The 22,140-nt window shown below is 39.1% G+C and overlaps 1 protein-coding gene and 1 long non-coding RNA gene across 4 annotated transcripts in view; both read left to right on the top strand.

Annotated features, from left to right (window-relative positions):
* Positions 1–22,140, top strand: part of FBXL7 (F-box and leucine rich repeat protein 7) — a 434,790-nt gene that overhangs the window by 240,411 nt on the left and 172,239 nt on the right. The window lies entirely within an intron of this gene.
* Positions 1–22,140, top strand: part of LOC134739578 (uncharacterized) — a 49,601-nt gene that overhangs the window by 244 nt on the left and 27,217 nt on the right. Inside the window, exon 2 of the long non-coding RNA XR_010126364.1 lies at positions 1–22,140. This exon is cut by the window's right edge and continues 27,217 nt beyond it. This is a non-coding gene — a long non-coding RNA (uncharacterized LOC134739578).

The raw sequence follows: 22,140 nt of genomic DNA on the forward strand, positions 1-22,140 counted from the left end.
ATGCATCCCTATACCAACTGCCTGCAAGTCCTTCCACAGCCATCCAGCATCTTGGCATCCACTTCGGCTTCCTCTGAGGGTTCCTCCCTGCATCTCCAGCCAGGCCTGAGGGACAGGATTTCAGACTCCTTGCTGCTGACTTTTAGCCACCTGCAGCCCTTGATTCTGCCTCTTGCCCTTCAGATGCCTCTTGCCCTTCAGGTTCCACCCACCTCCTTTCCAGCTGTAACTCAACATTTGTCACCTCAACCAGATATTAAGCTATTTAAAAGGTATTTTCCTACAACAGCCTTATGGAGCTGTAATTCACATACTGTAGATTTCACCCATTTAGTGTACAGTTCAGTGGGTTTTAGTGTATTCACAGAATTGTACAACCATCACCACAATCTAATTTTAGAACTTTCTTTTCATCACAACAAGAAGTCTCACAACCATTAGTATTTATTCCTTATTTGTCCCTATCCCCCTAGCCTTAGGCAACCTATAATCTCTTTTTTTGTCTCTGTAGATTTGCCTATTCTGGACATTTGCTGTAAAAGGAATCATGGAATATATGATTTGTTGTGAATGGGGTTCTTTACAAGGTTCATTTATGTTGCAGCATGTATCAATACTTAATATCTTTATTGTTATAGAATATTCCATTTATAGATTTACAGTGTATTATTTACCCATTCATCAGTTGGTAGACATTTGGATTGCTTTCATTTTTTGGCTTTAATGAATGATACTGCTATGAACATTTGTGTACAAGTTTTTGTGTGCACCTATGTTTTCATTTCTCTTAGGTATATACCTAGGAGTGGAGTATACCTAGGAGTGCTGGGTTGTGTGATAACTCTTATATTTGTCTTTTTGAGGAACTGCCTGACTATTCACCACAAAGGCTGCTCAATTTTATATTCCTTTCTGCATTGTGTAAGAGTTCCAATTTCTCTACATCATCACCAACACTTTTTATTATCTTTTTGATGATAGCCATCTTAGTGGGTGTGAAGTGGTATCTCCCTGTGGTTTCTAAGCCCTCTTTTTAAGTCCAAAGTGTGGGAAGAATACCCCATAACTGCTTTCTTAGGTCGTGGAGATGAGGCACTCACAGCAAAGCTCTCTCCAAAGAAAATGTATGTGAAGATCATTCTCTAACTTCTAGCCTATGGAACCTTCCATCTCTGAGATGGCAAGGAATTTAGGACTCATTACCCTTGGTTTCCCCTACTTCCTTTCCTGCAAGTTATGGATGGTGGGGTCTGCCCTTTCACTTTGATATACCTGGTCTAGAGTCTTCAGGCTTCAGCTGAAATGTCCATTTAACATCATGTTACAAATAAACTATCTTTAACAACACAGATCTTTCATTTATAATATATCCACTTCTCCCCCATTCAGGCACAGACCTCTTCAGATTTCATTTGAAGTGTTTTCCTCTTTAAAATTAACTACATTTGACGCAACTGGCTCCTTTGAAGGAAAAAAAACACAGACTGTTGCACATAGTCATGAATCACAAATGAGGGTGTTTATATATTCAATGAGAAATTATTTTTGCTGGCAAATGGTTGTGTTTTTTTCCAGTCCCCTTAAATCCTTACCTTTTTAAAAAAATGGATTTGAGCTGGCTAACCAAAATACATATGATACAACAGAATAAAAACAATAGAGAAGAAATCAGGCAAAGGGAAAGAAAGGATAGAAAAATGAAAACACAACTAAGGAATAAGTAACATTTGCAAATGCTAGACATAGGCACAGTTGTCAGAGGTGGTCACAGATGTATCTGAATTCCCTAATTGTTTAAACAAAGAGAAGAACACAATCAGTTTCACAATTTTACATATTTATATGACGTAAAGAATGTAGTTGCTTAGGACAACCATACATTTTCCTAAGAGAAATAATGTCTCCTGTGTTCTTATAGTAAGCATATTGTGGACTGAAACACAATATGCCCAAATAAATAACGCTTAGCCTGATGCTCTTTCTTTGGATATTTCTCAATGCAAACAGGTGGTATAAGGCTAAAGGTGATTTTATTAAAATTCATTATAGAAAATCTTTATATAGAAATATGTTAATTGGTAATCTTGCTTTAGACTGTCTAATCTTGTGTATTTTATGACATTGTACTTACAACATTGCATATTTTCACAATAGTCTTCACAGTCACATAGACACACTCTAAGTTTGTTGATAAATATTTCTACTTTTAGTAACAGTTTTACCTGATATGAAACATGAGATCTACTTCCGTTGGTGATTTACCCATTGGATACATGTGAGTGTTTATGTATATTCTTGCAACTTCCCTTCTAAGATAGTTCACATATGAATTTTCAACTTAAAAAATGAATTTTTTTTTACCAAAAGTTGTGGATTGATGGTCAGGATAAAATTATATACATGGGATGCCATTCTTTGACCTTCTCTACATCTTATAGGAGATTGAAAGATTCTTCCTTGCTTTTTGTTTTTCTTCTTTTCCCCAAAAATGCTGCTTTTGGGTATAAAAAAAGAGTTAAAATTACGAATCTTTAAACCACATCTGGTTTGTGTGTTCTCAGAGGCCACTTGCTGGAAAAGCAAGGCGTGAGGCGAAAAAGGAAGGAAAATATCATATAGTCCAGTTAACCAGTTCTATAAGGAAAACGAAACTATTCTTAGGAGTTATAACCATTTAAAAATGTAGAAAGAGGTACAGGAAAAGAACAACTTTTTTTTTTCCTCTGAAGAAACCAGCAGCCCATAGAATTAGCTCACAAATAGAAATCAGATCACTTGAATGCACAGGAATGCCATGGTCAGGCCAGGAGACAGTTATACCATGTCCCTGGCCTCAGGATGGTTACCGTTAGATTGGAGTAAAAATCAGAGGTAATGGTTTTACTGAGGCGGAATGAGCTATGTGTTGGTGCAAATTCACTGTCGGTGAAGAAGACAAATAAATTATTAAATGGGCGTATGTGTTACTGAGGTGTATTTCTGCTTAATGGACACTTTTGGCTGTTCTTAGAGATGTTTTTATCCAAAACTACTTAATAAGGGGAGATTTATATATAAATACTCCCTGGTGAGAAGTACAAATAGTTTGGTCTTTAATAAATCAAAATCTGAAAAGCACTTCCTAAGTCCTCCCTCTGTGTGGTGGGGGAGAATAATATATCTTAATTTTGAAGCAGTTCAGACATTTTAAAATATAGAGTCTGGGGAAGGAGCAAACACATCTCTAACATGGAGGATGCAAAAGCTCCTTAAGCCGATTAATTAGGGAATTTGGCTGATGAAATAGTTTCACTGCTTTCAGAAACAGGTGTTTGGAAAGGCAGCTGAAGAACGAGTGTTATGTCCACTTTGCTGATGGCTATATCATTCCCTCCCTACCTCCTAGAACAGTGTAGGCACATGGTAGGCATTCAGTAAACCTGTAAAAGGAATGAGTGAGCAAGGCTAAAGATGCTGTCCAGAATTGCTGTAGGTGACCTATGCTGATGAACAGCTAGGACTACATTGTAATTTGCATTGAACATATTTGTTGGTTAATGGCTTCTTCCCTGGTATTTGAGAGTTGGCTTTCCTAAACATTTTAAAGCATTTCCTTTCAATCTTATATATGCTATTATATTGAATTTTCCATAAAGTTTTGTATTAGGCTATTCCCACGCTGCTAATAAAGACATACTCAAGACCAAGTAATTTATAAAGGAAAGAGGTTTAATTGACTCACAGTTTAGCATGGCTGGAGTGGCCTCAGGAAACTTACAATCATGGCAAAAGGGGAAGCAAACACATCCTTCTTCACATGGCGGCAGCAAGGAGAAGTGCAGAGTGAAGTGAGGGAAAAACCCCTTACAAAACCATCAGATTTCATGAGAACGCACTCACATGGAACACCAAGGAAGTAATCGCCCCCATGATTCAGTTACCTCCCACTGGGTCCGTCCCATGACGTGGGGATTATGGGAGCTACAATTCAAGATGAGATTTGGGTGAAGGCACAGCCAAACCATATCATCCCATTCCTGGCCCCTCCCAAAACTCATGTCATCACACTTCAAGACACAATTATGCCTTCCCAACAGTCCCCCAAAGTCTTAACTCATTCCAGTATTAACTCAAAAGTCCAAGTCCAAAGTCCCATCTGAGACAAGGCAAGTACCTTCTGCCCATGAGCCTGTAAAATCAAAAGCAAGTTAGTTACTTCCTAGATACAATAGGGGTGCAAGCATTGGGTAAATACACCTGTTCCAAATGAGAGAAATTGGCTAAAACAAAGGGGCTATAGGCCCCATGCAAGTCTGAAATCCAAATTGGTCAGTAAAAATGTTAAAGCTCCAAAATAATCTCCTTTGACTCCATGTCTCATATCCAGGGTGTGCTGATGCAAGAGGTGGCTCCCACCATCTTGCATAGCTCTGCCCCTGTGGCTTTGCAGGGTACAGCACCCCCTCCCAGCTGCTTTCACAGCTTTCACAGCTGGCGTTGAGTGTCTGCAGCTTTTGCAGGAGCACAGTGCAAGCTGTTGGTGGATCTACGATTCTGGGGTCTGGAGGATGGTGACCCTCTTCTCACAGTTCCATTAAGCAGTGCCCCAGTGGGGACATTTTGTTGGTGTTCCAAGCCCACATTTCCCTTCTGCACTGCCCTAGCAGCGGTTTTCTGTGAGGGCCCCACCTCTGCAGCAGACTTCTACCTGGACATCGGGTGTTTTCATACATCCTCTGAAATCTAGGTAGAGGTTCCCAGACTTCAGTTCTTGACTTCTGTGGACTCACATACCCAGCACCACATGTAATCCACCAAGGCTTGGGACTTTCAGCCTCTGAAGCAATGGTCTGAGCTGTACGTTGGCTTCTTTTAGCCACGGCTGAAGTTTAAGCAGCTGGAACATAAGGCACGAAGTCCCAAGGCTGCACACAGCAGGGGTCTCTGGACCCAACCCAAGAAACCATTTTTGCCTCCTAGGCCTCCAGGCCTGTGAAGGGAGGGGCTGCTGTTAAGACCTCTGACATGTCCTGGAGACATTTTCCTATTGTCCTGGTGATTAATATTTGGCTCCTTGTTACTCATGCAAATTTCTGCAGCCAGCTTAAATTTCTCCCTAGAAAATAGGTTTTTATTTTCTATCACATCATCAGGCTGCAAATTTTCCAAACTTTTGGGCTCTGCTGCTTCTTGAACACTTTGCTGCTTAGAAATTTCTTCTGCCAGATAACCTAAATCATCTGTCTCAAGTTCAAAGTTCCACAGATCTCTGGGGCAGGGGAAAAATGCTGCCAGTCTCTTTGCATAGCAAGAGTGAACTTTACTCCAGTTACCAACAAGTTTCCTATCTCCATCTGAGACCACCTCAGGCTGGACTTCATTGTCCATATTACTATCAGCATTTTGTTCAAGACCATTCAACAAGTCTCTAGGAAGTTTCAGACTTTCCCACATCTTCCTGTCTTCAGAGCCCTGCAAGTCTCTAGGAAGTTTCAAACTTCTTCACACTTTCCTATCTTCTTCTGAGCCCTCCAAATGGTTCTAAGCTCTGCCTGTTACCCAGTTCCAAAGTCGCTTCCACATTTTTGGGTATCTTCATAGCAGCACCCCACTCTCTGTTGTAGCAATTTACTGTATTAATCCATTCTTACACTACTAATAAAGACATACCCAAGACTGGGTGCTTTACAAAGAAAATAAGTTTAATTGACTCACAGTTTTGCATGGCTGGGGAGGCCTCAGGAAACTTACAATCATGTCAGAAAGAGATGCAAACATGCCCTTCTTCACATCTCAGCAGAAAGGAGAAGTGCTGAGCAAAAAAGGGGGAAGCCCCTCATAAAACCATGAGGTCTCCTGAGAACTCACTCACTTTCACGAGAACAGCATGAGGGTAACCGCCCCCATGATTCAATTACCTCCCACCAGGTCTCTCTCAGGACACATTGGGATTATGGAAACTACAATTCAAGATGAGATTTTGGTAGGGACACAGCCAAACTATATCAAGTTTGCAGAAAAAAACCTCAAATGATTATCACAAAATAAGAATCAGATGAGTTTTGAATTAATGCGTTTCTCCATAGTTAACTTTTTTCAATTTAAACATTTAGTTATAAATAAATATTTGATTATTTGGAAACTGTGGCTATGAAAGTATATTATTTCTCAAAAAAAGGAATAAAATGAATGAATGAGTGATAATCCTAGGTAGCAAAACCCTAGTGTTAGCTAATGCTCTATTTTTAGTCTCTTTGTATTCATGAACGTGCTTGAAATAAAGTAATTTATTTAAGCACTTGTTTTGGATCTCTTCTCTGTTAGGCATTCTCTAGATGTGAGAAAATCAGATAAGTTAAAATTCATGCTCTCATGGACTTTATATTTTAGGGAGAGGAGAGAGGCAATAAACAAATTTTAAAATAATGAAATTATATTATGGCGTTAATTAGTTACAGAGCACTGAAGTGAAATAAAGTAGAATGATTAAGGAGGTGACTCAGGGTAGCAGTGCTGCATGAAAAAGGTTCTCAGGGAAACAAGGGAGTAAACACTGCATATGTCTAGGAAAAAATATTTCAGGCAGAGGGAAGCAAAATTCAAAAGCACCTAATACAGGAGTGTGCTTAGGGTGTTTACAAAACAAGAGGAGGACCCTGCATTTGGAGCAGCAGGAGCCAGTAAGGGTGAGCACAGTGGGGTCAGGATGATGGGGGAAGTTATGTAGGGTCTCACAGTAGCACTCCATCTCTGCACTGTGTTCTGTATGATGGAATCCATTGGAGAGTTTAAAGCATAGAGAACTTGATCAGGTTTCTACTTTTAAAAAACCCAAATGTGGCTGCTGTGGAAGAGAGACTCTCATGGTCAAGCTTAGCAGCAGGGAGAAATAGCAGAAGGCTCTTTCCTCTTTCCAAATGAGAGAGGATGGATGGTGGTTTGAACTGGAATCTTGGTAGTGAGAGGGTGAGAAGTGGTTCGGTCTGTGATCTCCATTAGAGCCAGAGCCTTCAGAAATTACTGCTGGATTGGGTGTAGAGTGTGGTAGAATGATACTAGTCAAGAGTGAATCCTAAGTGTTTAGCCTGAAAAGTTGGGTGAATACTATTTAATGACTCAAGGAAGATTAGAGAGGAGGAAGATTCAGGAGCATGAAAGCAAGACTACTTCTAGACATGTTACCTGTTACCCTTGAGATGCTTTTAAGACATCCAAGGGGAGAGGTAGAGTCAGCAGCTGGATATTTGAGTCTGGAACACAGAGGGGATGTTGAAGCTGGTGATAGAAAGTTGGATGCTGGCTATATATAGATGATATTTGATGACAGAATGCCATAGACTGGATGGCTTATACACTATGGAAATGTATTTCTCACAGTTCTGGAGGCTGAGAAGTCCAAGATCAAGGCCCTGGCAGATTTAGTGTCTGGTGAGGGCCCAGTTCCTCATAGACAGCTTTGTTCTTATTGTGTCCTCACAAGACAAGAGTGAGGGATTTCTCTGTGGTCACTAATCTGATTCATGAAGGCTCCACACTCATGACCTAATCACCTCCCAAGGGTTCCACTGCCTAAAGCCATTGCATTGGAGATCAGGTCTCAACATATGAATTTGCAGGGAACATAAACATTCGGTTTCTGGCAGTATTTAAAGCTATGGACTACATGAAACCATCTAAGACAGTGCCTTTCAAAATATATCTGGTGAATGACCTTTGTTTTTTCTAATTTGCTGTAGACTGATGCTTTTAAATACAATAAAAATAAATCTAAGGGAAAACAAAATTTAAGGAAAACTGAAATAAATACATACTAAATACAAGTGCCACTTTTTTTGCTAATAGAGTTAATAGACATAAAATTATTCTGTCAAATTGCTGTAAAACTTTTTTTTTTTTTTTGAGAAGTAGTCTTGCTCAGTGGCCCAGGCTGGAGTGCAGTGGTGCGATCTCGGCTCACTGCAACCTCCGCCTCCCGGGTTCAAGCAATTCTCCTGTCTCAGCCTCCCAAGTAGCTGAGATTACAGGCACACGCCACCACGCCCAGCTAATTTTTGTATTTTTAGTAGAGATGGTTTCACCATGTCGGCCAGGATGGTCTCGATCTCTTGACCTCATGATCCGCCCGCCTTGGCCTCCCAAAGTGCTGGGATTATAGGCGTGAGCCACGGCGCCCAGCCTGTAAAAGTTTCTTAACACTCACTCTGGCTTCCTGTACTTATCTTGCTATGGACTGAGAACAAACAATTCACAGAGAGTGCTTGTTCATGTTTCATGCTGTTAGTCACACCAACCTGGGAATGAGTGTGGAGGGAAAAGGGACCCTGAGCCACAACTTTGCCCTCAGAAAAATGAGTAGAGAGGTGGGAATTCAGCAGACTGTGGTTCCTAGAATCCAGATGAAGATGTTTCAAGAAAAACGAGGCAATTACATAGTATATGCAAAATAGATCCCCAGGCATTCACTGTAATAATGAAATACCAGAGTGAATGGAAAGATGTTATTTTGCTTTTACTCGTTCCTTCCCCAAGCTTTCATGGTGGTATGGTTCTACCAGTCTTAAGCTTTGTTTATGCATGGCCTATTCTAAGATCATTTGGGGACAAACCTGAATGAGGAAGTCTCCCAAAAGAGCAACAGGATTGCCAAAGTAAAAGTTGCATCAGGGTCCAACCTAAAAGTACAAGCCAAGTGTCTCAACTCTTAGATTGGATGCTGTAGGGGGTCAACCTGGCCATTAAAGTTGTTACCACACCAACCATTTCTGTGTATTAGGGTTATCCTTCTTTATTTTCAGCAGTAGCTATTATTTCAGCCAACACCTATCCAAACCATGCCAACAATATTGGAATACACTTGATTCTCAGCAAAGGTGATTTCTTCGGACAAAGGAAAAAATATCTATGCACAATGGTTAGTTGGTTCAAATGCACACATATGGACCCAACATAAGATGACTACCTGATGTAGAGCCATAAGGGAATCGTGGGATCCAGGTTTTCCATGTGTAACTCATCCTCCCACTTATAAATATTACCCCATCTTTCTTACTTAGGCTTTTGCTTGTCTCTGCTCATCCCTCCACCTCTGTTCCCCACCTGGGGGCAGCTGAATTTGGACTATTGCCCAGCTAGATGTTAGGATGAAGGCCCATTCTAGTACTTTGCTTGTAATTCTTTTTAATTATCCACAAATGTCTAAACATTTTCTGGCCCTTAACCCAGTCCCAATCTGGCAGCTTTACCTATTCCAGTGGTTCTCAATCAGGAGTGATTTTGCTCCCCAGGGAACACCTGGAAAAGTCTAGAGGAATTTTGATATAACTGGGAGGGGGTGAGGTACTACTGGCATCTTGTGGGTAGAGAGTAGGGATGCTGTTTAACATCCTGCAATGCACAGAACAGCCCCTGACAACAAACAGTTATCTGGCCCCAGATGCCAACAGTGCCAGAGTTAAAGAACTTTGCCTTGTATTTCATTATTGTGTCCTCCATGCTAGTGTTTCTCACCACTTAAATATTGTAGATGTTTTCAGGTTGATTGTGTCCCTACCCAAATCTCACCTTGAATCATAATAATCCCCACGTGTCAAGGGTGGGGCCAGGTGGAGATAATTGAATCATAGGGGTTTTCCCCATACTGTTCTCCTGGTAGTGAATAAGTCTTACAAGATCTGATGGTTTTGTAAATGGGAGTTCCCCCACATAAGCCCTCTTGCCTGACACCATGTGTTTGCTTCTCTTTTGGCTTCTGTCATGATAGTGAGGCCTCCCCAGCCATGTGGAACTATGAGTCCCTTAAACCTCTTTCCTTTATAAATTACCCAGTCTCGAATATGTCTTTATTAGCAGCATGAGAACAGACTAATACGAGGGCTAATTTTTTTTTTTGTTTGTTTGTTTCTTTTGATAGGGTCTCGCTCTGTCACCCAGGCTAGAGTGCAGTGATGCAATCATAGCTCACTGCAGCCTCAAACTTGGGGACTCAAGTGATATTCCCACTTTAGCTTCCCAAGTAGCTGGGACTATAAGCATGTACCACTATACTTGGCTAATTTTTTTCTCAAACTCCTGGGCTCAAGTGATTGTCCTTCCTTGGCCTCCTAAAGTGTTGCCATGGCTAACATGTCTTTAAGATTTCAACAGTCAGCCTTGCACGGTGGCTTATGCCTGTAATCCCAGCACTTTAGGAGGCTGAGTTGGGCAGATTACCTAAGGTCAGGAGTTCGAGACCAGCCTGGCCAACATGGTGAAACCCTGTCTCTACTAAAAATATGAAAATTAGCCGGATGTGGTGGCACATGCCTGTGGTCCCAGCTACTTGGGAGGCTGAGGCAGAATTGCTTGAGCCCAGGAGACAGAGGTTGCAGTGAGCCGAGATCATGCCACTGCACTCCAGCCTGGCCAACAGAGTGAGATTCTGTGCAGAAAAATAAATAAATAAATAAATTCAAGAGTCCAAATTCAACTTGTGAGTTACACTTAGAAGGATTTATTGACAAATTTGTTAAAAGTGTGTATCCTTGGCTGGGCGCGGTGGCTCAGGCCTGTAATCCCAGCACTTTGTGAAGCCAAGGCGGGCGGATCACGAGATCAGGAGATCGAGACAATTCTGGCTAACACGGTGAAACCCCATCTCTATTAAAAAATACAAAAAATTAGCCGGGCGTGGTTGCGGGCGCCCATAGTCCCAGCTACTCGGGAGGCTGAAGCAGGAGAATGGCGTGAACCAAGGAGGCGGAGTTTGCAGTGAGCCGAGATTGTGCCACTGCACTCCAGCCTGGGGGAGAGAGCGAGACTCCGTCTCAAAAAAAAAAGAAAGTGTGTATCCTCAGTCACTGCACAGCAGTGTTGATGCAGGAAGACATCAGTAATGAAAATAGCTGATGGGATGTCTGAATTGTAGAATGGTTTCCATGTAACGCATTGGATTATATCTGAGTGCCCTGTGGCTTGACCTACCCAGCTCACCAAAATACCCGCCTGGGGAAACTTGCCTTGAACAGAGCCCATAGCCCTGGGCCTTGAAGAGCCCAGGAGACTCTGCCTACAAAAAAAATCCTCCTCATTAGGGAGATGACACCTTTTTCTGAGCTGTGTACTTGCAGGTAAGGGACAGGTTTTGGTGGGGACACTGGCTGGATTCCAGGCTTACACTGCCCTCTAGGCCAGGCATTTTTGTTTGAGGCACAACCTGCACAGACGTATGCTTCAGCCTGGTCTGAGTAATATCTTTGAGATGAGGATTCTGTTTAGTTTTTATTTACTGAAGAAACATAAGAGCCTTCTTTGTATCTATTTTAGGTGCTTGAGTACACCAAGGAATAAAATAAGTAAAGATCCCTTCCCTCAAAGAATTTATATAGTGGTGCTTATAATTTAGTGGAGCTTGCATTTTTAAAGTTGATTATGTAAAGCTAATAATAACTGTACATTGTAAGTGAAAACTAATAAATTACTCAAGATTTCTTCCTTAGGTGCAGATAGTAGTGACCTGGTTTAAATAGTACCAGTGCCTTGGGCTAGGCTTTCTTCCTCTTGCAGAATGCTCCAGCTGTCCTCACACTGGGGAGGAGGGCAAGTGCCTTCTTGTACTGCTTGCTACATGTGCTTCTTGTACTACTAGCTGAACTTGAGTCTTCGCTAGTAGCTTGGTTTAGTGTAAAGGGAAGCATGTTACCCTCTATATGACTAGCACTTCCTGCAGCCTCACCCGCAGTTTCTAACAAGTCTCTGATTGAACATTTAATCTAAAAGCTCCATTCTGAATTTATGAGGTGTTTCCTGCTTTTTGTTTTATTTTGCTTTTCTTGCCTATGGGTACCTAAAGCCTGTGTCTTCGGCCATGTCAGTCAAAAGGTTGCTTGTGCATTTTTTTTCCTGTTTTGGGGGTTTTGGATCACTATTGGCCTAACGTCATGAGCAGCTGCCTTACTCCAATTTCTATATACCACCATCACTATCCCTAACCGTAGTTCTGGAGCAAAGCATACAAGAGCACAGAAAACCAAAAATAAAGTTTCTAAAACAGATAGCAGTGAGAAGCTCATGTAGGTGGACTGCAGATCTGAAGTTCATTGGCAGAAGTGGGACTCACACTCGGTCTACCTTTGACATCTGGAAAGACACGATGCACAAACCTACATGACATAAATTATTGAATCCAGTCATTCCTATTCTAGGACTGTGACAGCTTTATACCTGTTCCATTGAAAAAGAATGATGATTTTTTTTTTCAAAAAGACATAATGCATCAAACACATTTCTGTGTCCATGTTGTGGTTCCAAGGTGCTATGATTTCTGACCATTGTGTGCCTTCAGAGATATTTCCATGATGTTCAGTGAAGCTAGACTTCTGTATAATTGGGCTATCATAATTGTTACACTATTGAACACTTGCCTTTTGTTCCCATAAGGCTCTAGCCCAGTGGTAAAAATTTTTCTTTTCACTTTTTCTTTGATCATGGTCAGATGGTAACTGGAATTTGGGTTGCATGAAATGGACTATTAGGGGACTGAAGGATATGACATGGTGGATAAAGTTTGAAAGGAAGGATTCTGTAAACATGGAGGTTTAGATGAGAACTTAGTTGATTTGAAGACCAGGCCAGATTTCAGGCTGCTCAAGGGAGTCATTTATAGACTTACATCTATAAATGGTTTTGATTCAGAAAACCCTTGGCTATGTTTGTTTGAAATCTAAGGATTTTGATATCTTCTCGCTGAGTTTTGACTCATTTATAAGAATAGTGAATATTAGAGACCATACAACTTACACACAAATAGAAGGGAATCACATTCTTTTCCTGTCATTTTGGAGGGGGAACCTTACCATAGTCAAAGCAGGTGAAACTTATGATTCATTGTTGATTTTTAATAACATATGTCAAAGGGAGGAGTGCAAGGGGCAAGATCTGAAACAATGGCTCACCTTAAAAATGCATTTGTGTTTGGTGTTTGGAGGATTTGCTCTCATTACTTTTGTAGCCGATTAACATTTGAAGTCATGTTTGTTTTTCTCAGACTAGTATTAAACTGGGTGCATAATAATTACCCAGCAGCAGGAATCTGGTAACAGATTAAGAATGGAGAATCCATAGAGTCAGTATGAATAAGGGAGACCCAATATCTCTCTGGAAATACCACAGAATGAAGTAATAGAAAAATCATTTTACCTCACTAAGGAATTATAAGTTTCATGGCTCCTTTTGCAAAAGTTTAAAGACCTTGAGTTTATTTCTTGTCGATCTTCAGAATTTTAATTTCTAGTGCACTGAATTTACACATTGCTTCACATGGAAGTGTATGTACTGGTGGAAACACAAAATAGAATGTTTAATAAAATTTCAGGGGGCTAGGGGAGGGATAACATTAGGAGAAATAACTAACGTAGGTGACATATACCTACGTAACAAAACTGCAGGTTCTGCACATGTAACCTGGAACTTAAAGTTTAATAATAAAAATAAAATAAAATTGCAGGGAAGGGGTTAGAGGCTTTTGAATTAAAGTCTTGGGGGAAAAAATGGAAGGAGACATATGCTTAAGATGATCTCTATTTTCAGTGGACAGAGCTAAGTTGGTGAGAAAGGCTGGGGGCCTGTGCTTTGTCAGGTAGTTTTCATGGGGAGAAAATGTCGGGTAAAAGAAACCCAGATTGAGAAATAGTCAACAGACCTCAGTTTCTCAATGCATTTTATTTTATTTTATTTTATTTTATTTTTATCTCAAGCCATTGGATTTCTCTGACCCACCAGGACCAAGGCAAGTAACAGGAGGTGAGAATATAGGATTTCAAAAGCATTAAGAGTTGTGATTTTTTTTTGAAGTCTAGAAACAATATGCATCTTGATATGCAATAAAGGACTTTACAGACTTCTCATTGAATCAGCAGTGCATTGTTTACTGTACTTTTTTACTTTATTTTAGTAAATGTATGAATATTTATATAGACTTGTATAAATTCACCCCTAACTTCAGTTCCTCAAGGCTTCTTTTACAGTCACATCTTAAATTCATCAACCACAAGTTATCCTTCTAGAAGGTTCTTGGGGAACTGTAAACTGCTTCAGGGACCACTGTATTTTCACTATCATTGTTCGTTTTTATTTCAGGGGTGTGTCCAGGGATTTGTCCTTGGTTTAATCAATCTTTATTTTCAGCAAAATGTTGACGTTAGGGCAAAGTTGTTTTTGTGGCTGTTGTGATAAGACCTTGAACATTTTCGCCACTGCAATTCAAGAGGCACTTGGCTACTCTGTGGCAGGCAGACTCTGAGGATTATAACTCCTCTTGCAGGGAGGGCTGGAACCTCCCTAGGGAGCAGGCGGGGGCTGGACAGTCTGCCAGACACACGCTCTCTAGGACACACCTCTTTTTTTCCCCCTATAGTGCTTGTGACTGATGAATTCAATGAGCACTTCAATTCTCCTACTTTGTTCTTTCAGCAGACCATTTGTGTCTTTGAGAGCTTATTTTGGCAAATGAATAATCAGCTATCCGAATTGGCTCAAGAACGATCAAGGCGAATATTTGACCTCTACTTTAGATGATCTACATTTTTAATGTTAGTATTTGTGACTTAGCAGAGTGGTTGATCGTAACTGGCCTTCTTTCTTCCTCGTCTGTGAGCATACATCAAAGGCTCCAAAATATGCACACAAAACAAGTTTAAAAGCCGTCATCATTGTGAAAATTTCTTGTGATTTTTATTTTAGTTGGGAGAGAAGGAGGTGTGAACAGGAGATGCTCATGGCTGTTTTTTCTACAGATCAAATCCATAGATCTACATTGTATTGTTTTTCTCCTTTCAGAACTTTAGTATAAATTCATTACTTGTCTTATTATTGAACAATATTATTCAGACATAGTGAAGTACTTTGATGTAGTTCTAGTGGCTATATTTGTTGTTTCTTAGAAGACTTAGCTGTCTGCAGGGGAAGTAAAAATAATGGAATTAAGCAATGGGATCATCCCCCTTCAAAAGTCTTACATTTATTAGCATACATTCTTTTTTTTTAAGACAGAAGTCCACAAACTATGGCATAATAAACAATAATGCTATTCTGGAACATGGAAAGTCCTGGACTGGTCATCAGATATAGGCTCTAGCCTTGACTTCACCAGCAACTAGGCGTGGGGCCATGGATAACTCATTTAACTTTCATGACTCTCAGCATTCTCATCTACAAAAAAGGTTGGATTAATTCAATCAGTGGTTCTCAAATTTGAATGTGCAACAGAATCACTGGACCTCATTACCATATTCAGTAAAGCTTGGGTGGAGATCTGCAAATTTGCCTGTCTAACATGGTCCCAGGTGATAATGATGCTGGTGTGGGGAGCACACTTTGAGAATCACTGGATTGGATGATTTCTCTGACTACTTCTGGTATTAACATTGGGTGACTTTTATGCTCTGTAGCTAGAATGATCTGTTTAGAGCTTCTGAATGCATTGGCTGTGATGGGTCCAATGGGGAAGTGCTACAAGTAGAACCGAATAAGAGCAGAAATTTGAATCAATAGAGTCATATGGTTTTAGGATGGCCCAAATATTAACAGTATCTCTGAGTGGTCAAACCCCCCCAACCGAGAGTTGGTGTATTGGAGTCCAGCAGCAGGGGCATCACATGGTGGTGGCTAGAGCAAGGTGAGCATTTGGTTGGACTGATGAGATCAGTGTAAATGAGATCAGTGTAAATGTAATTAGCAAGAATCAATATATTCCATCCAAGAACTTCTCTTATCAAAAGAGAGGGTAGAACAGTTGAAAACATGAATGAGTAGGCATGAAAGATGGATTTCCAAAGACCATCTTTGGTCTTTGGTCCAAAGACACAGAGCTTTGCTCTGTGTGTGTGCGTGTGTGTATGTGTGTGTGATTTTCTCTCTCTCTCTGTGTCTCTCATATACAGATATAAATTGTGTTGTCCCATCTATCTAATGGGTAGGTTAGATTAGATCAGTGGTTCTTTAAAAAGGCAGTTTCTGCACAGCAACAATTATAATGCAGTCTGCAAATAGCTATATTTTGCTTGGGCAACAAAGCCGAGGAAGTCTCAGTTTGTAATTTAACCAAAAACGGTTTTTAAAAAGCACATCCAGTAGAAATATCTTTGGCCCCTTACCTTCTTTCTGCATCAAGGTGAACACTTTTCATTACATCTGGAAATAGCCAGTAAAAAATCACTGGCCAGTACAAATTCTTAGGCAATAGGAACTAACCAGACGTTTTATCAGCCAATCAGAATGCTGTAGAATAACCTGAGAAAGGCTGACACTGAAGACGTTTGTGGCAATCCAGTGCCTAGCACAGAAAATACTTGTGTGTATTGCATCAACTGCTCCCAGTTCTCCATAGCAGTGGAGGAGAAGTCAGAAAGAGAAGAGAGAGACCAACTTCTAGACTTCCCTACTGCCCTACCGGGTGGTTGCATTAAAAGCATCTGTTTAATAAGAGTTCGCCAAGTTTACTTATTGTTACTAAATAACATGTAAATTGGTATTTCCAGCGATACTAAGAATTTTCACAGTTCTAGGATCAGCCTGAAAGCAGTTCAATCTAGTTACTGATTTATGTGTTTCTGAAATCTAAAAAATTTTCCCAAGACCCTGCTCAGACTTTTATCACTAAGTCTAGATGGTGTTTTCAAATATTTTACATAAATATATTTCACTGTAAAAATGTAAACTTTATACATGATATTTAACAATTCCTTATATTAAGAGGAAGCAAAAAAGCAGCTAAGAAAAATGTTTTAACTCTCCATATTTCTTTCTACCTTCATGTAAATGGGAATACTTTAGTTTTATGATAACAGACCTGTTTTAAAAATCTTACTTCATCTTTATAAGCATTTTAGTGTTAGCTGAAAGTAAATTACTCTCTTTCCTTTCTCCATTTTCATAATCTCTTGCCGCCATTTGGAAATATGTTCTCATTAGTAATTATGGCACTTGCAGCCTAAATGGTCATGAAGTCACTATCCGGACCATTTTTGGGGTGTCCCCATTGGATGCAAGTAGTTTAAAGCCATATGATTTGTTTTTACTAGCTGTGCTGTTCTTAACCAGGGATAATAAAGGCTTTGCAAATCAAGTCTGCATGGCAAAAAAGGTGTCCACAAGTGTGAATGGCTCATTTTTAATGACTTGCCAACAGCCACTTGTAAAAGGTGTAATTGAAATTGTTAAGAGATTAGGTTCCAGTCTGCTTTTTCCTCCTTCTCAAAAGTTTTCATGGATCCAGGCTATTCTTAAGCATTGTTTAATACTAGAAATAGCCTTTATGGACTAATAATAAGAAAGAAAAAGGCAAATTTTAAAAGATTTTCCAAATTCAAAGAAAATAAGTTTGCCAGCCTGACTTTTGATTATCTGTAAAAATCAGGGCCAATAGTTTAAGCGGAAGAGTAAATATGAAGGTTTTCTAAACCATTTTTTCTGGTGGAGAGGGTTGGAGGTGGGAAGTTCTCCTTTATTCAGCAGCAGTGCCTACAAAAAAAATAAATGGTGTTTCTGTGAACCTCAAAAAGTAAATCAGTGGGTGGATGTAGGAATTGGGGTAAATGAGCAATAGCTGCCTTGTCATTTCAAGTTCTGTGTCTTATTCCTATTTCACAATCCTTTCATAGGAGAGAGAGAGAGAGAGTTTTCTTTAAAGGCAAGGTTTGTGGATAAGAAAAATTATTGAAATAATGCGGGAATAACTCAAAACCAGAGAAGCCTTTGACTCAGTTCAAAGAGGCTAGTAGGAGGAAATTGACTAAAGCTGTACAGACTCTAAGACCTCGGCACTTACATTCCTTTGCATTTCTTGAAGAATGCTTTGAATTCTTGTTCTACTCCTAGGAGGCTCTCGGACTTCAGATACTAATCTCAAAGAGAGTTATGGAGTCCGGAAGACATCAATTCCCTGTGACAAACAGAAAACTAATTTACATTCCTGCTGAAACTCTATGTAGATTTTATTTTCTCAAAAAAAAAAAAAAAAAAGATTTGTTTCCAGGTGCTTTCAAGTTGTTATGATAGAGCTAGAGGTGATGCACAAAAGAATCTCATATTTTCTCTGCCTTCCAGCTCTGTCATCCAGTAGCTGCAGGATGGCTGTGAAATACTGAACTGCTCTTCTGTCATTTGTAAACTGAAAATGACTAGAATTTCCATGACTGTTCTTTTGAGGATAGAAGTTGGTTACATATGTGGAAACGTTTTGTGCACTTGAGGTACTCCAGAAATCTCAAAGGGCTGAAGGATGCAGCTAAGTGGGAAGGAGGCATAATTCATGCCAACGTCAAGCAGGCTCAGTCAGCCTCTCTGTATGGCATATCCATTTCCTCCCCACAGCTAGATGATTCCTATTTTCCAGTTTACAGATGAGCCTAAATGGTTCCCTTCTCTTCCTGTGTTCTCCTGTTACATTTTCTTTGTCTTGGCACGCGTTCACGGTGAAATTACGATAAAGATGAGGGAGATAACAGGTAGCACAATGGAATCGAACAGCCAAGTAGAATTGGCAGGCAGAAAACATAATGACCACCAAGTCCAGGGTGTCCCATTTTTCCAAAGATTGGGGCCTCTCTCTTTACCATCAGAATATTTTTAAAATCACCTCATATGTTACTAAAAAAGAAATAAGTATCAAATGCTTAAAATACTCAAATTTCTAAAAATCAGAGAGAAAAAAGTACTTTAAGAAGATATGATTTAATCTTTATATAATCTTAAGATGAGAAAGGACTTTATAAACAAGGGCATTTTTTTTTTATTATTTTAGAATCAGCAGGTACATGTGCAGGTTTCGTATATGGGTCTATTGCCTGATGCTGAAATTTGGGCTTCTAATGACCCTGTGACTCAAGTAGTGACCATAATACCAGATAGGAACGTTTTTATCCAGCTCAAAGTGTCAATAGTATTGAGATCAAAATACCCTGTTGTAAATGAATGTTTTCTAAAGTGCCAAATATACAAAAACAAAGGGCTGGATAGATATATTATGTTTCTTATACATAATGGACCATTTTGCAACAATTAACATGTTAAAGAAATTCATCTATTTATATAGAAAGCTTTTCACAGCATATTTGTTTTAAAAAGCCACTTACAAAGCTTGTGATTTCATTTTTGTTTAACACGGACTTAATAAAATGTACCCAGAGCAAGGTGTTTAAGGGATTGTCTCTGTCTTGCTGTGTGTGATTGTAGGTATTATTTTTATTTACTTTCATTGTGCAATTAACTCTAATTGCTTCTCTATTAAGAAAAATAATAATAAAACTAATGATGGCAAGTTTTTGAAAAGTCATGCTATGGATTTACGCTTTAGTTATAATTTTAGTGTCCATTGATTAAGAAAACATATGACAAGCAGCTATTATCATTTTATTAAATCTTTAAAATAGCAACTACACACATTTGAAATATGCTAGCATATGTATCTGCCAAGAGGTTATTATACTTTCTTGGATTTGTTAAAATAATCGTGGCCACACATAAGCCTGAGGCACATACTATGAGCCATTGATTAACCAGGAAGGTGTCTGCAAACGTGAGGCTATATTTTATTTAGTAGCAGTTCATTCCTTTGGCTTTTCCTGCTCTTGAAATTGCAATAAGATTGTGTCAGAATGCTGTGTTAATATAATTCTATCAATGGCAAGCCACATTTTTAAAGACTCTTTAAAATGAAAAAGTGTAAATAGTATGGAATCCACAATTAACATGGAATCCAGTCCTATTAAATAATTTCATTTTAACTTTCCTCACTTTTTTTTTATCACAACTGAACTGTAAACTTGAAAGAGGATTATGATAATGAAATCATTTTTCATCTTTTTTAGATGTAATTTTCCCAGAATTCCTATTGACTGCCTTTGAAATAACTTAGTCCATGATGTTGACAAAGCTTTTAAATTTGAAGAAACATCCTTACTTGTACATATTAACAAAATAGTCGCTCACTGAAATTATGCTTTGTAAAATATATATTTTTAAATTTCTGGACTCGGTCGTGTATATTCAGGAAATGTAATTATCTGTTAAGACCCACAATCATTTGTGAGATGTTTACATTGTTCTATGATAGATATAGATGACATTAATTTCAATAGATGTTCATTCATGCATTCATTTTATTTTTTGTTCAGAAAATGTTTAATCTATCACTGTGTACTGGACACTAAGAAAATGATAGTGAACAAAATAGACAAAGTCTTTGCCCCCATGGAGATTAAATTCCATTGCATGCTGGTCTCTGGTCATAGGAGCTGAATGTCTAGTTAGAAAGGAGGCAGATATGACCAGAATTATTTCAGAACAATATAGTACCTCCTACAACTTTCACCTGGAAAATTAAATATAAGTAAAACAAGGTATTTAACATTTTACTAGGTGGAATCAATGAATGAACCAATGACTGCCATAGAACCATTCCATTTCAAAGCCAGAAGGCATCTTTGAGATTATTTCATTTTTTTTCAATTATTTGCTTTAATCCTTGTTTTTTTGTTAGAATGAAAAAATGAAGGTCCAGAAAGTCACAAAGCAGGTTTGAGGCATTGCTGGGAGAAGCCTCCAGCCCCCTATTGGGGTAAGAGTCAGCTGTTCTCTCTAAATTGTCTGGAGAGTTTTATACCCATTATACACGCTTACAAAGCATGCACAAACCATAGCTGATCATTCTGCAGTTATTCATATCATAGGAAAATGATTAGCTGTGGTATACCCTTATATGAGGTAGTGAAAATATATTTTGCCTTACAATATATTGATTATATATTCACTTCAGGCACTCATCTACCATATATAACACAAAGTTCACTTGAATTATTTGCATTTTGGAAAAGCAAAAAAAAAAAAAGAAAAAAAGTTGAGAGAGTCCTAGATGAAAGTATTCAGGTCCGTCATGCTTCAGCTGTATACCTGCTGAGGTTTTTCACAGGCTCATCATTGCCTAACACATTGAGCTTTACCTAGGAAATAAACTCTTTTTGACTTCTTGTTTGAATTTCAAATAATAAAGGTGAGATGTGAAAACTAAGGGATGAAGCCCTCTGGACCCAGGAACATCTCTGCAGTACAAAGATTTCATCCCCTGGACTCATGGATTAAGTCTGGAAGGTAGAGAGCAAAGCATTTTCCAGGAGTTCCCTGCAAAAATTGTCTCTGTTGAGATAAACTGGTAGAGGGAATAGGATGGCAGAAGTAGTAGTAATGAGGACAAACTTAACTCTTAAGTCATTGATTGTTTGGATCAATAAGTATATTGAACAAAATAATTAACTCCCACTTAGCAAAATGTCAAATGGGAAATATTGCAGAAACCTGAAATAGGCTAACAACAATTAAAGAATGAGACAGAAAAAAAAAAAAGCAGTCCCATATTTCAGAGTGATCATGGAAGTTAGACAATTACACGAATATTGCATGAATGGGAAAATGAAAGAGTAAGAAATAGGGCAGCCATGACAGTCATTTATTTCTCTTCTGGACAACCAGCTTTTTATCCTGTTGTCTTGGTCAGGTACAACATATGTGCCTGTGGACAGAGGAGTGTTTAAAAGGTAGCATTGAGTTGACATGAGAGGCAGTCTGTTCTTTCCATTGCTTCAGCATTGCTTTCTAAGTAATCTACCGCATTAATTTTTTGAGTAGGTAATTTCCTTTTTCCTCTCTTTAAAAATAATTGTTTATGGCTGTCTTGGTGCCAAAAATATCACAATCCCATGTTCAGGAAGGAGATTGCCATGAACAGGGACTCTGGACTCCCAAAGATGTTCTCCTGCCCTGTGTCTGGGCTTCCCAATTCTTTACAACCTTGAACTTGGAGAAGGTAGGAAACAAAAGATTTATTAGTTTCAGCCCATTGAATCTCTTCACTTCCAGAACTACACTTTTATTTATTTTCCTTTTTTCTTAAAAATATTTAAATGTCAATCCTAGTTGTAAATTATTATTTATTTATTTTTTTGAGACAGGGTCTTACTCTGGTTGTCCAGGTTAGAGTGCAATAGCACAATCTCTGCTCACTGCAGCCTCCATCTCCCGGGCTCAGGTGATTCTCCTACCTCAGCCTCCCAAGTAGCTGGGACTATAGGTGTGCACCACCACACCCAGCTAATTTTTTGTATTTTTAGTAGAGATGGGGTTTTGCTGTGTTGC

This window comes from Pongo pygmaeus, chromosome 4 (genome assembly GCF_028885625.2).
Source record: "Pongo pygmaeus isolate AG05252 chromosome 4, NHGRI_mPonPyg2-v2.0_pri, whole genome shotgun sequence".
NCBI lineage: Eukaryota > Metazoa > Chordata > Mammalia > Primates > Hominidae > Pongo > Pongo pygmaeus.